This window comes from Rhinopithecus bieti, unplaced genomic scaffold (genome assembly GCF_001698545.2).
Source record: "Rhinopithecus bieti isolate Rb0 unplaced genomic scaffold, ASM169854v2 scaffold_9203, whole genome shotgun sequence".
Lineage (NCBI taxonomy): Eukaryota > Metazoa > Chordata > Mammalia > Primates > Cercopithecidae > Rhinopithecus > Rhinopithecus bieti.
The window spans coordinates 731,037-742,054 of record NW_016806154.1 but is presented as its reverse complement, the minus strand read 5'-3'; the positions used below and the strand labels follow the sequence as shown (position 1 = coordinate 742,054).

The 11,018-nt window shown below is 41.0% G+C and overlaps 1 protein-coding gene across 7 annotated transcripts in view; it reads right to left on the bottom strand.

Moving 5' to 3' along the window:
* Positions 1–11,018, bottom strand: part of SLC35G2 (solute carrier family 35 member G2) — a 40,101-nt gene that overhangs the window by 1,717 nt on the left and 27,366 nt on the right. The window contains exon 1 of one of the 7 annotated variants that reach the window (XM_017874846.1): positions 4,028–4,199. The exons of the other annotated variants lie outside the window; for them this stretch is intronic. The gene's annotated coding sequence lies outside the window, so the exon portion shown is untranslated. Of the gene's footprint in view, positions 1–4,027; positions 4,200–11,018 lie in introns of those variants that run through there. 7 annotated transcript variants of the gene reach the window in all.

The following is an 11,018-nucleotide window of genomic DNA, read 5'->3' as shown; positions in this document are numbered from 1 at the left end:
AAAAAAAAAAAAAAAAGATGATCTGGCAATATGCCTTATCAGATTATGATACCTACTGGAATTGTTTACCCTTTTTTCACTCTCATCTGAAGTCTGTCCCCATTTCTCTTTGCTTACTTGTTTCATTCAGCTCTATTTTCTATCTTTATACTACAAATGGATTTTTCCATCTTTCCTACCTGTTTACCTATCCAACAAGCAAAACACAGAAAGATAAATAATAACTTAGGTCAAACCTTTCCTTCTCATTGGGTGCATTTGTCTGTTATAAGTCCAAAGTATTTTGTATAATCAATTCTGTATAATACCAGAATTCACCTTATAAATTATAGTGATTTTTAAATTTTATTCTGGACTCCCCATAAGTTTTGAGATATAAAAATACACTGAAATTAGAACATAAATAACATGAATTTAGTAACACTCACGCATTGTTGGTAGAAAGGTTAAATTGTACAACCTCTCTCATGAGCAACTGGGCCCTATGTATTAAGATTTTAACTACCCTCTACTCAGCAATACCACTTTTAAGATTTTATGCTAAAGAGATGATCACAATATGCTTTTTACATTCTGAATAAAAAAAGGGGGGGAATAATAATACATATTTATATTTGCTTACATAACAAATTATATAAAGATACCAAGAAAACTAATAGTGGTTCAGGTGACAGGAGGAACACAAATGGAAGAAAACCTTTTGGTTTTTTTTTTTTTTTACATTTTATTTTGAATTGTGATATTATCCAAAAAAATTAGAATTAAAATGTTTATCTGTTAAGAAAAAGAATATACCAAAAAATGTGGCAAAAATATACATAAGGAGAGTTCATTGTAGCTTACTATAATGAATGTTCATACAATGGAATACTATGCTATCTATCTATTAAAAATGACAATACTATGCTATCTATCTATTAAAAATGCACGGTGGCTCATGCCTGTAGTCCCAGCACTTTGGGAGGCTGAGGCGGGTGGATCACTTGAGGCCAGGAGTTTGAGAGGAGTTGGCCAGCCTGGCTAACATGGTGAAACGCCATCTCTACTAAAAATACAAAATTTAGCCAGGCCTGGTGGTATGTGTCTGTAATCCCAACTGCTCAGGAGACTGAGGCATGAGAATCACATGAATCCAGGAAGCAGAGGTTGCAGTGAGCCAAGATTGTGCTACTGCACTCCAGCCTGGGTGACAGAGACTCTGTCTCAAAAAAGAAAAAAAAAACACGATGTCCACTATATAATGTCAAGTGGGGAAAAAAAAGTTGAACTTACTGTAAGAGTTAAATAAAATAATGCACATAAACAATCTGCCACAGTGCTGGCATATAGTAAACTCTCAATAAATGTTAGCAATAAATGTGGCTTCCTTTTACCTATAACAACTTTATGAAACACTGGGTATCTTCTACAATATTATTATTTCTTTTAGACCTTTATTTTTTCACTTGGTTCTTTCTTTCCTTTCAGCAATTTCCTATTTCTTTCCCAATAATTCCTCTCCTCCCACTTAAAAAACAAAAAAGAGGCCAAGCACTCTGGCTCATGCCTGTAATCCGAGCATTTTGGGAGGCCGAGGTAGGCGGATCGCCTGAGGTCAGGAGTTCGAGACCTGCCTGGCCAACATGGTAAAACCTCGTCTCTACTAGAAATACAAAAACTAGCTGGGTGTGCTGGCGTGCACCTGTAATCCCAGCTACTCAGGAGGCTGAGGTAGGATAATTGCCTGAACCCAGGAGACGGAGGTTGCAGTGAGCCGAGATTGTGCCACTGCACTCCAGCGTCAGCAACAGAGCAAGACTCCATCTCAAAAAAAAAAAGAAAATATTTTTTTCTTCCTCGTGACTCCCCGATTTCTTGCCAAAAACTCATCAGTTCCAAGATCTTAAACAATGGCCCAGAAATAAAATCTCATTTTGTTCTTTGACACCATCTAGGGAGCCAACTGTTGTATTCCTATTTACTCCTTTCTTTTTGAAAAGGCACCACCTTCAGCTGGAAGAAGTCATGAAAAAAGTATCACCTGTGCCTCCAAACCCTTCTGTTTCCTAGCCTGGATGTCCCATTTGCAGTCCTTCTTCCTGCACACCACTATCAGGCTAATCTGATTGTTCTTTATTTCCAACTTTTGCCAGGACATGTCAAATCATAGCTTCAGCTTCAATAATCCCAAACTGAATAGTCTTGTTCTCCCAAATAGATTTTTTTCCTAATGTCCTCATTTATGTTTGTGATACCACAATTTCTCCAGTTCCCCAAGCTAGAGATTAGGGAATACTGTGAATTATCTTTTCTCCCATCTTACTTGCATTTGGTCACTAATCTTAGTGTTTTTGTCTTTGAAATATTCCTGTTTTTCCCTTTCTCCTCCAATTCTATGTAACTTTTATAATTGTGGTTTGGGTTATTGGGAATTCCTATCTAGAATATTGCAACAGCATCCTAACTAGCCTCCCTTGAATCCCAGTCCTTCTCTAAAATTTATCTATATTATCCCATTGTCACATTGATCTGCCTTTAAAAGACTCAAAACAAAACAAAAAAAAACTTTTCTCAAGCTTTCCCCATTCAAGAACCTACAGTGATTTGCTAATCTCTACCTTATCAAATTTCAGCTACTCTGCCAGGCTCTCAATACCCTGGCTAATCTAGCTCCTATCAGTACTTAGCTCTTCAACATGCCTACTTTGCTCTGAGCAGTCAGTCCAGTGTCTTCCCCGTCCTCATTCTCCATATGTAGCCTAAGCTTTTATTCTCACTAGTTTCCCTTCTGCTCCAACTTTGTAAACACTGTTCATCTCCCTTTGCAACGGAGTCTCACTCTTCACCCAGGCTGGAGTGCAGTAGTGCAATCTCGGCTCACTGCAAGCTCCACCTCCCGGGTTCATGCCATTCTCCTGACTCAGCCTCCCGAGTAGCTGGGACTACAGGCGCCCACCACGCCCGGCTAATTTTTTGTATTTTTAGTGGAGACGGGGTTTCACCGTGTTAGCCAAGATGGTCTCGATCTCCTGACCTGGTGATCCGCCCGCCTCAGCCTCCCAAAGTGCTGGGATTACAGGTGTGAGCCACCATGCCCAGCCAACACTGTTCATCTTTAAAGGCCCAGTACAAATTCTATCTTTTAGAAACAAGCCTTTCCTGACCTCTAGCCACTTTTATGTTTTTCTTCCTTGTTTAAACATCTGCAGTAGTACTTCTAACCTAATATTTTGTAATCTAATAATTTTGTGATCTAGCTGTCTCAACTCAGTGGAATTTTGTTTCTAGTCAACTGTGCCCAAATTTGATATGTCAAATAATAATTATTTTGAGACAGGGTCTCACTCTGTTGCCCAGGCTGGAGTGCAGTGGTGTGATCACTGCTCACTGCAGCTTCAACCTCTAGGGCTCAAGCAATCCTCCCAGCTCAGCCTCAGCTGAGACACTTGCACACCATCCCTCCTGGCTATTTTTTACACTTTCTATAGAGACAGGGTTTTGCCATGTTGCCCACGATGATCTCAAACTCCTGGGTTCAAGCAATAAGCACACCTCGGCCTCTCAAAATGCTGGAATTACAGGCGTGAGCTACCATGCCCCGCGGCATTATTATTATTTTTTAATTCAACAACTTTGTGTGTTATATTATTGGACACAAATACAAAGTTATATCATGCTTTCAAGATATTCTTTTACTAATTCTCAGAACAATGCAAGGCATAAACATTTGTGCACACTCATGCCTACTTGTGTGATCCTGAGTTTAATAGAAGAAAGGATAGAAACTAGCCTGGCTTATACATTTTTAAAAATATTATTTGGCTCATTTTCCCTAAAAACATCAAGAAAGGAATTGCCACATGCCTAATTCAAAAGTTATGCTTAGTGGTAAGGATATATATATACATCAACTTTTAAGAGGTTTAAAAAAAAAACTTCTCCCATTGTAACAGCTTATAGTTCACCACATACTACTAAAACAACCCATAAACCATGAGTGCATTATCAGGAGTGATAGGAAGGGTGAGTCGACCAATGTGAAATTTACCTTGTAGGCAGTTGACATTCTGTGGTGTATGGCAACTGGTCATGAGCAGAACGAAGAATTTAGAAGGATCCAATCTCTCAATATGCTGGCACAAACTGTGTCACTTGGGTCCATCAATATCATTTTCCAGCACTTTTGGGAGGCTGAGGCGGGCAGATCACTTGAGGTCAGGGGTTTGAGACCAGCCTAACCAACATGGTGAAACCTCATCTCTACTAAAAATACAGAAAATTAGCTGGGTGTGGTGCCACATGCCTGTAGTCCCAGCTACTTGGGAGGCTGAGACACCAGATTAACTTGAACCCAGGAGGCAGAGGTTGCAGTGAGCCAAGATCGCACCACTGCACTTCAGCCTGGGAGACACAGTGAGAACTTGTGTCAAAAATAAAAAATAAAAATAAATAAAAGCACAGGATTTAAAGTAAAAAAAAAAAGTTGGGTTCAACTTTACCCCTTATTAATCATGACTTTGGGTACGTGATTTTGTTTTCATAAACTTTAGTTTCTACATGTATAAAAGAGATAATAATACTTATTACCTATGATTATTACAAAGTATAATGATAAAATATATGTAAATTAAATGGCATAACTTGTGGTGTATTTAGCACACAATAAAAATTAGGTACTATAATACATAATTTTTTTTAGGTTCAGGGAGTACATGTGCAGATTCGTTACACACACACACATATATATATATATATATTTTTTTTTTTTTGAGGCAGAGTTTCGCTCTTATTGCCCAGGCTGGAGTGCAATGGCACGATCTTGGCTCACTACAACCCCCACCTCCCGGGTTCAAGCGATTCTTCTGCCTCAGCCTCCCAAGTTGCTGGGATTACAGGCATGTGCCACCACGCCCAGCTAATTTTGTATTTTTAGTAGAGACGGGATTTCTCCATGTGGGTCAGGCTAGTCTTGAACTCCCTACCTCAGGTGATCTGCCTGCCTCGGCCTCCCAAAGTGCTGGGATTACAGGCATAAGCCACCATGCCTGGTCCGTTACATGTATATATTATGTAATGGTAAGATTTAGGATTCTGGTGTATCCATCACCCAGATAGTGAGCACTGTACCCAATAGGTAATTTTTTAACCCTCTCTTCCCACCTGCTCTACCCCATTTTGGAGTCTCCAGTGTCTATTATTTCCATCTTCATGTGTATCCATTGTTTAACTCCCACTTAATAAGAGCTTATAATACAGAACATGCTGTATTTGATTTTATGTTTCTGAATTATTTCACTTAGGATAATAGCCTCTGGCTCTATCCATGTTGCTGCAAAGGACATAATTTCATTCTTTTTTATGACTATGATAGCTTTTTGTCACTCCAGATTCACTTTGTCACTCAGTGAATATGGCTGGCTCAAGTGATCCTCCCACCTCAGTCTCCTAAGTAGCTGGGGCGTCAGACGCCTGCCATCACGCCCACCTAATAATTTTTGTATTTTTTGTAGAGATGGGTTTTCGCCATGTTGCCCAGGCTGGTCTCAAACTCCTGGGCTCAAGTGATCCACCAACCTCAGCCTCCCAAAGTGCTGGAATTATAAGCATGAGCCACCACACCCAGCCTCTGATGGCTTCTTGGTGTGTAAACTTGGCTATGCTGAACTACACTTTCCAATTTATTTAATCAAACACTATCTAAGTTGCTGTTGTGAAGAGATTTTACAGATGTAATAAAAGTCCCTTTTGTTTGTTGTAAATATGTTGATAAATAAATAGCCCCTAATCTGTTGACTTTATCCTGGGTAGGCCTGACTTAATAAGGGGAGCCCTTTAAAGGTGGGGGCTTAGGCCTTCCTTAAATTCAGAGTTTCCAAACAGCTTATGCCCTTGGGGTTCCAGCCTGTTCATGATTTTTTCTTTACTGCCTGTGGACAACAAGTATCCTGTGCTCATGGGTTTCTAACCAGTTTTTTCTCCTTTGTTTTGAGACAGAGTCTTGCTTTGTCACCCAGACTACAGTGTAGTGATACAATCCCGGCTCACTGCAACCTCTGCCTTCCAGGTTCAAGCGATTCTCCTGCCTCAGCCTCCTGAGTACCTGGGATTACAGGCACCCACCGCCGCCACCACTACATCCAGCTAATTTTTGTATTTTAGTAGAGGTGGGGTTTCGCCCTGTTAGCCAGGCTGGTCTCCAACTCCTGACCTCAAGTGATCCATCTGCCTCGGCCTTCCAAAGTGCTGGGATTACAGGCATGAGCCACTGCTCCCAGCCCTAACTGGCCCTTAATCTCCCCTTCCTGAATGACTGCCTACAGACTTCAGACTTGCTTATCCAGCCCCCATAAGAACATAAGCCATTTTTTTTTTTTGAGATGGAGTTTCGCTCTTGTAGCCCAGGCTGGAGTGCAATGAAGCCAATCCTTTATAATAAATCCCCTACTGGTTCTGTGTTTCAAATTAACTCCTAACTCTGATATACGTTAGAATTCTCTCCTTGCTTGTTGTCTTCTGCTAACTCCAATAGGCCACCAATATTCTCTTGGTTGCAAGTATCCAAATGTAGCTTATCTCAGGTAAATTCTAGAGGGCCTCCTCAGTACACAAATCCCTGATATGGGAGAGCCTTACATTTTGAGACTTAGAGTCCACAGATTTTTGCTGTTTGGTCTTCTTGCCTAGTAGGCAGCTGTCCTTGGCAGGAACCAACAGTATTCACTTGGCCCCAGGAAACTAGGAAATTTTATTTATTTATTTATTTATTGACAGAGTCTCACTCTGTCACCCAGGCTAGAATGTAGTGGCATGATCTTAGCTCACTGCAACCTCCACCTCCCAAGTTCAAGTGATTCTCCTGCCTCAGCCTCCCTCAGCCTCCAGAGTAACTGGGATTACAGGCATGCACCACCACGCCCAGCTAGTTTTTGTATTTTTAGTAGAGATGGGGTTTCACCATGTTGGCTCGACTGGTCTCAAACTCCTGACCTCAGGTGATCCACCTGCCTTAGCCTCCCAAAGTACTGGGATTACAGGTGTGAGCTACCATGCCCAGCCAGAAATTTTATTTTAGAGATAAAAAATTTAAGACTCAGAAATTTTGAGTTCTGGTTTGGCCACCAACAAGAGTAATATTGTCTGTCTTAAGAGAAAGTGTTTTGGATGATAACTGTTGGGATCTTTGACATGTCTTCACAATCAGTTTGTCTTTTTAATGACTTCATACTTCTAGTGTTTTGATATTTCTCCCAATGCAAGACCACTATGTACTTTAGCCACTGTAACTTTCTGCAATCTACTCTAAATTGTTCTGATCAAAGTGCCAACTCAACTTTTCCTCCTTCCTCAGAGACAAGTGCTCTAAACCAGTATCATGGCTTTAGTTCCTCTGACAAGGATTCACATGGGGAAAGTGACCACTTAGGCAGACGTTTCTACTTCAGCAGTGCAGAGCAACCTAGCTAATTAGAGGGAATATGAAATAGAACCAGAAGTCTAGTCTGCTTAGCTACAAATGTTTCCACCAAAAATACTGGATACAAATGGACTAAAAGTATGCAGTTTGGTGTCTGCTTGAACAATGGGCACATTGAGTGTGGCAAGCTTAAAACCACTATTTTTATCCAAAAGAGGAACTGTTTTCCAAGCTAGATCCCAGAACATGAGGCCTGAGACCACCTCATTCCTATGGTTGAGAAAAGTAATACACAATTTTGGAGGCTGGCACGTCGGCATGTCCAAAATTTGCAGAGTGGGTAGCAGGCCAGTCCAGAGAAGTGCCAATATTGCGGTTTAAGTCCAAAGTCTGTCAGCTAAAGAATTCCCTCTTGCTTGGGGGAGGTCAGTCTTTTGTGCTCTTCAGGCTTTCAACTGATTGGACGATGCCCACCCACATTATGGAAGGCAATTTGCTTTCCCCAAAGTCCACCCTTTCAAATGTAAATCTCATCCAAAAACTCTCACAGAAACATCCAGAATAATGTTTGACCAGCCAAGTTGACATATAAAAGTAACCATAGAATTTTTTTTTTTTTTAAAGAGGCCAGGTGTGGCGGCTCATACAAGACCAGGAGTTCGAGACCAGCCTGGCCAACATGGCAAAACCCATCTCTAGTAAAAATACAAAAATTAGCTGGACGTCGCAGCACATACCTATAATCCTAGCTACTCAGGAGGCTGAGGCAGGAGAATCGGTGGAACCCAGGAGGCAGAGGTTGCAGAGGAGGCAGATGGCACCACTGCACTCCAGCCTGGGTGACAGAGCAAGACTGTCTCAAAATAATAGAAGACCAAAAAAAAAAAAAAAGAAAACATTAAAAGCAACAAAAAAAGATTTTTTTAAAGAAAAAAAAGAAAAGTAACCATCAGTCTTATCTCCTGCTTGTCTCCCATATGCACAAAGCTTCTGACTATTCCCAACTACTGGGAATTCTTTGAACACATCATGCTTTCATGTCTCTAGGTTGTCTAATATGCTGTTCCTTCTTTATGGAATATTCTTTTCCTGCTTTTTCACCTGGTAATACCTGCTCATTATTCAAGGCCCAGATTAAATATCACCTTCTCTCAAAAACTTCCCTAGGCCTACCTCCCAATCCAATCTGAGTTAGATACCTGCACCCGAGTGGGGGATATAACTTTCATTATACCTTTAGTCACAGAATTTACCTTATTGAATTACAAATGTTTGTCTTTCTCTTCCACTGAACCTGTGATGGTCTCAATTACAGAGACCACATCTAATATAGTACTCAGCATGAGATGAGAATTCAGTAAGTGTCAAATGAAGAATAACCATTTTTTTAATGAAGCAAAATTTAGTACCAACCAAATATAAATAATATAAATAAATGGATTTAAATGGCTAGCAACTCAAATAGGAAGCCTTATCCATTAAAACACTTTAAAGTTCCTAATATTTCAAGAATAAAACATCACAGTATACAGTTTGGCTATTAAGAGAATTTGTGTATTCAGATTCTCTACCTCTGGCACTATTTCTGCTGCTAGATCTCCCAAATTTCCTTTAATATTAAATTTTTAGGGGCCAGGCACGGTGGCTCACGCCTGTAATCCCAGCACTTTGGGAGGCCAAGGCGGGAGGATGACAAGGTCAAGAGATCAAGACCATCCTGGCCAGCATGGTGAAACCCCCGTCTCTACTAAAAATACAAAAATTAGTTGGGCATGATGGCGCGCACCTGTAGTCCCAGCTACTCGAGAGGCTGAGGCAGGATAATTGCCTGAACCTGGGAGGTGGAGATTACAGTGAGCCAAGATCATGCCACTGACTCCAGCCTGGCAATAGAGCAAGACTCCGCATTGGAAAAAAAAAAAAAAAGAATTAAATTTTTAGGGCATAACTGCAGCTGTTCCTTAAGTAATTTGTATCTGCTTTAAACCACTAGAGAATTAAACTATTCTCAGTCTATTCTAAAGGGTGCTGGAAATACATGTGTTTCAGCATCTTCAGGCTGAGTTTCAACTGCTAGTTTCCTGATAGTTTCCCAGTGTATGCCTCATATTTTGGCCCAGTCAAGTGAGTCCCAGCACCAGCAAATCCACAGTGATTCCACATCAGGAGCTTCCCAGTGATTCCATATCTGAGCTTGTTCAGAATAAGCTTCTCACCCGAGAGCTTATTCTATTTACCACCATCAGCTATCTAAATAAATAACATTTTGTTTATTCCCATTACAAAAGCAATATGTGTTTACTATAGAACATTTAGAAATGTGGGAAAGCAAATAAAAAACACTCATAATCCTACCAGAGACAACTACAGACCCTTCTAGAAAGATTTTCTTGCAAAATGGTATCAAACGTCATATCCTATTTTATAACTTCCCCATTTTACAATGCATTGTAAACATTTTCCGTGTCATTAAAAATTACATAATATCACTTTTAATGGCTAGTTAATATGGAGCCAAGAAGGGCTTTGAACATATAAACTTCAGCCCTCCTAAAGCTGAAAGGCAAATGGGATGACAAACTACCCTTATGCAGGGCTAGATTCATAGCAATAACAGGAAATGCCACATATGTGAAAATAAACAGATCACAATTTTGAAGTTTTTCCATTGAATGTACATGAAGGAATGTTTTGTCTTGTTTTTTCCTTTTCTTTTTTTTATTTTTTTTGAGATGGAGTCTTGCTTTGTCACCCAGGCTGGAATGCAGTGGCCCAATCTCTGCTCACTGCAACTTCCACCTCCCAGGTTCAAGCAATTCTCCTGCCTCAGCCTCAGGAGTACCTGAGCCTCAGGAGTAGCCATTTTTTGTAGAGACAGGATTTTTGCCGTGTTGGCCAGGCTGGTCTCAAACTCCCGGTCTCATGCGATCAGTCAGCCTGGGCCTCCCAAAGTGCTAGGATTACATGTGTGAGCCACCACGCCCAGTCCCAGGCTGGAGTGCAGTGGCGCAATCTTGGCTCACTGCAACCTCCACCTCCCAGGTTCAAGCAATTCTCCTGCCTCAGCCTCCCAAGTAGCTGGGACTACAGGCGCCTGCCGCCATACCCGACTAGTTTTTTGTATTTTCAGTAGAGATGGGGTTTCACCATGTTAGCCAGGATGGTCTCCATCTCCTTACCTCATGATCACCCACCTCGGCCTCCCAAAGTGCTGGGATTACCAGCATGAGCCACCGCGCCCGGCTGTTTTCTTTTTCTTCTTTTTTCGAGACGGAGTCTCACTCTATCGCCAGGCTGGAGTGCAGTGGCAAAATCTCGGCTCACTGCAACCTCTGCCTCCCGGGTTCAAGCAATTCTCCTTGATTCTCTCCGTGCCCGGCCAGCAAATTTGTTTTCTTATAACTTGCACGTCCTATCCACCTCCCAATAACTTCTTTTTTTTTTTTTTTTTTTAATTTTATTTTATTATACTTTAAGTTCTAGGGTACATGTGCATAACGTGCAGGGTTACATATGTATACTTATGCCATGTTGGTGTGCTGCACCCATCAACTCGTCAGCACCCATCAATTCATCATTTATATCATGTATAACTCCCCAATGCACTCCCTCCCTCCTCCCCCCT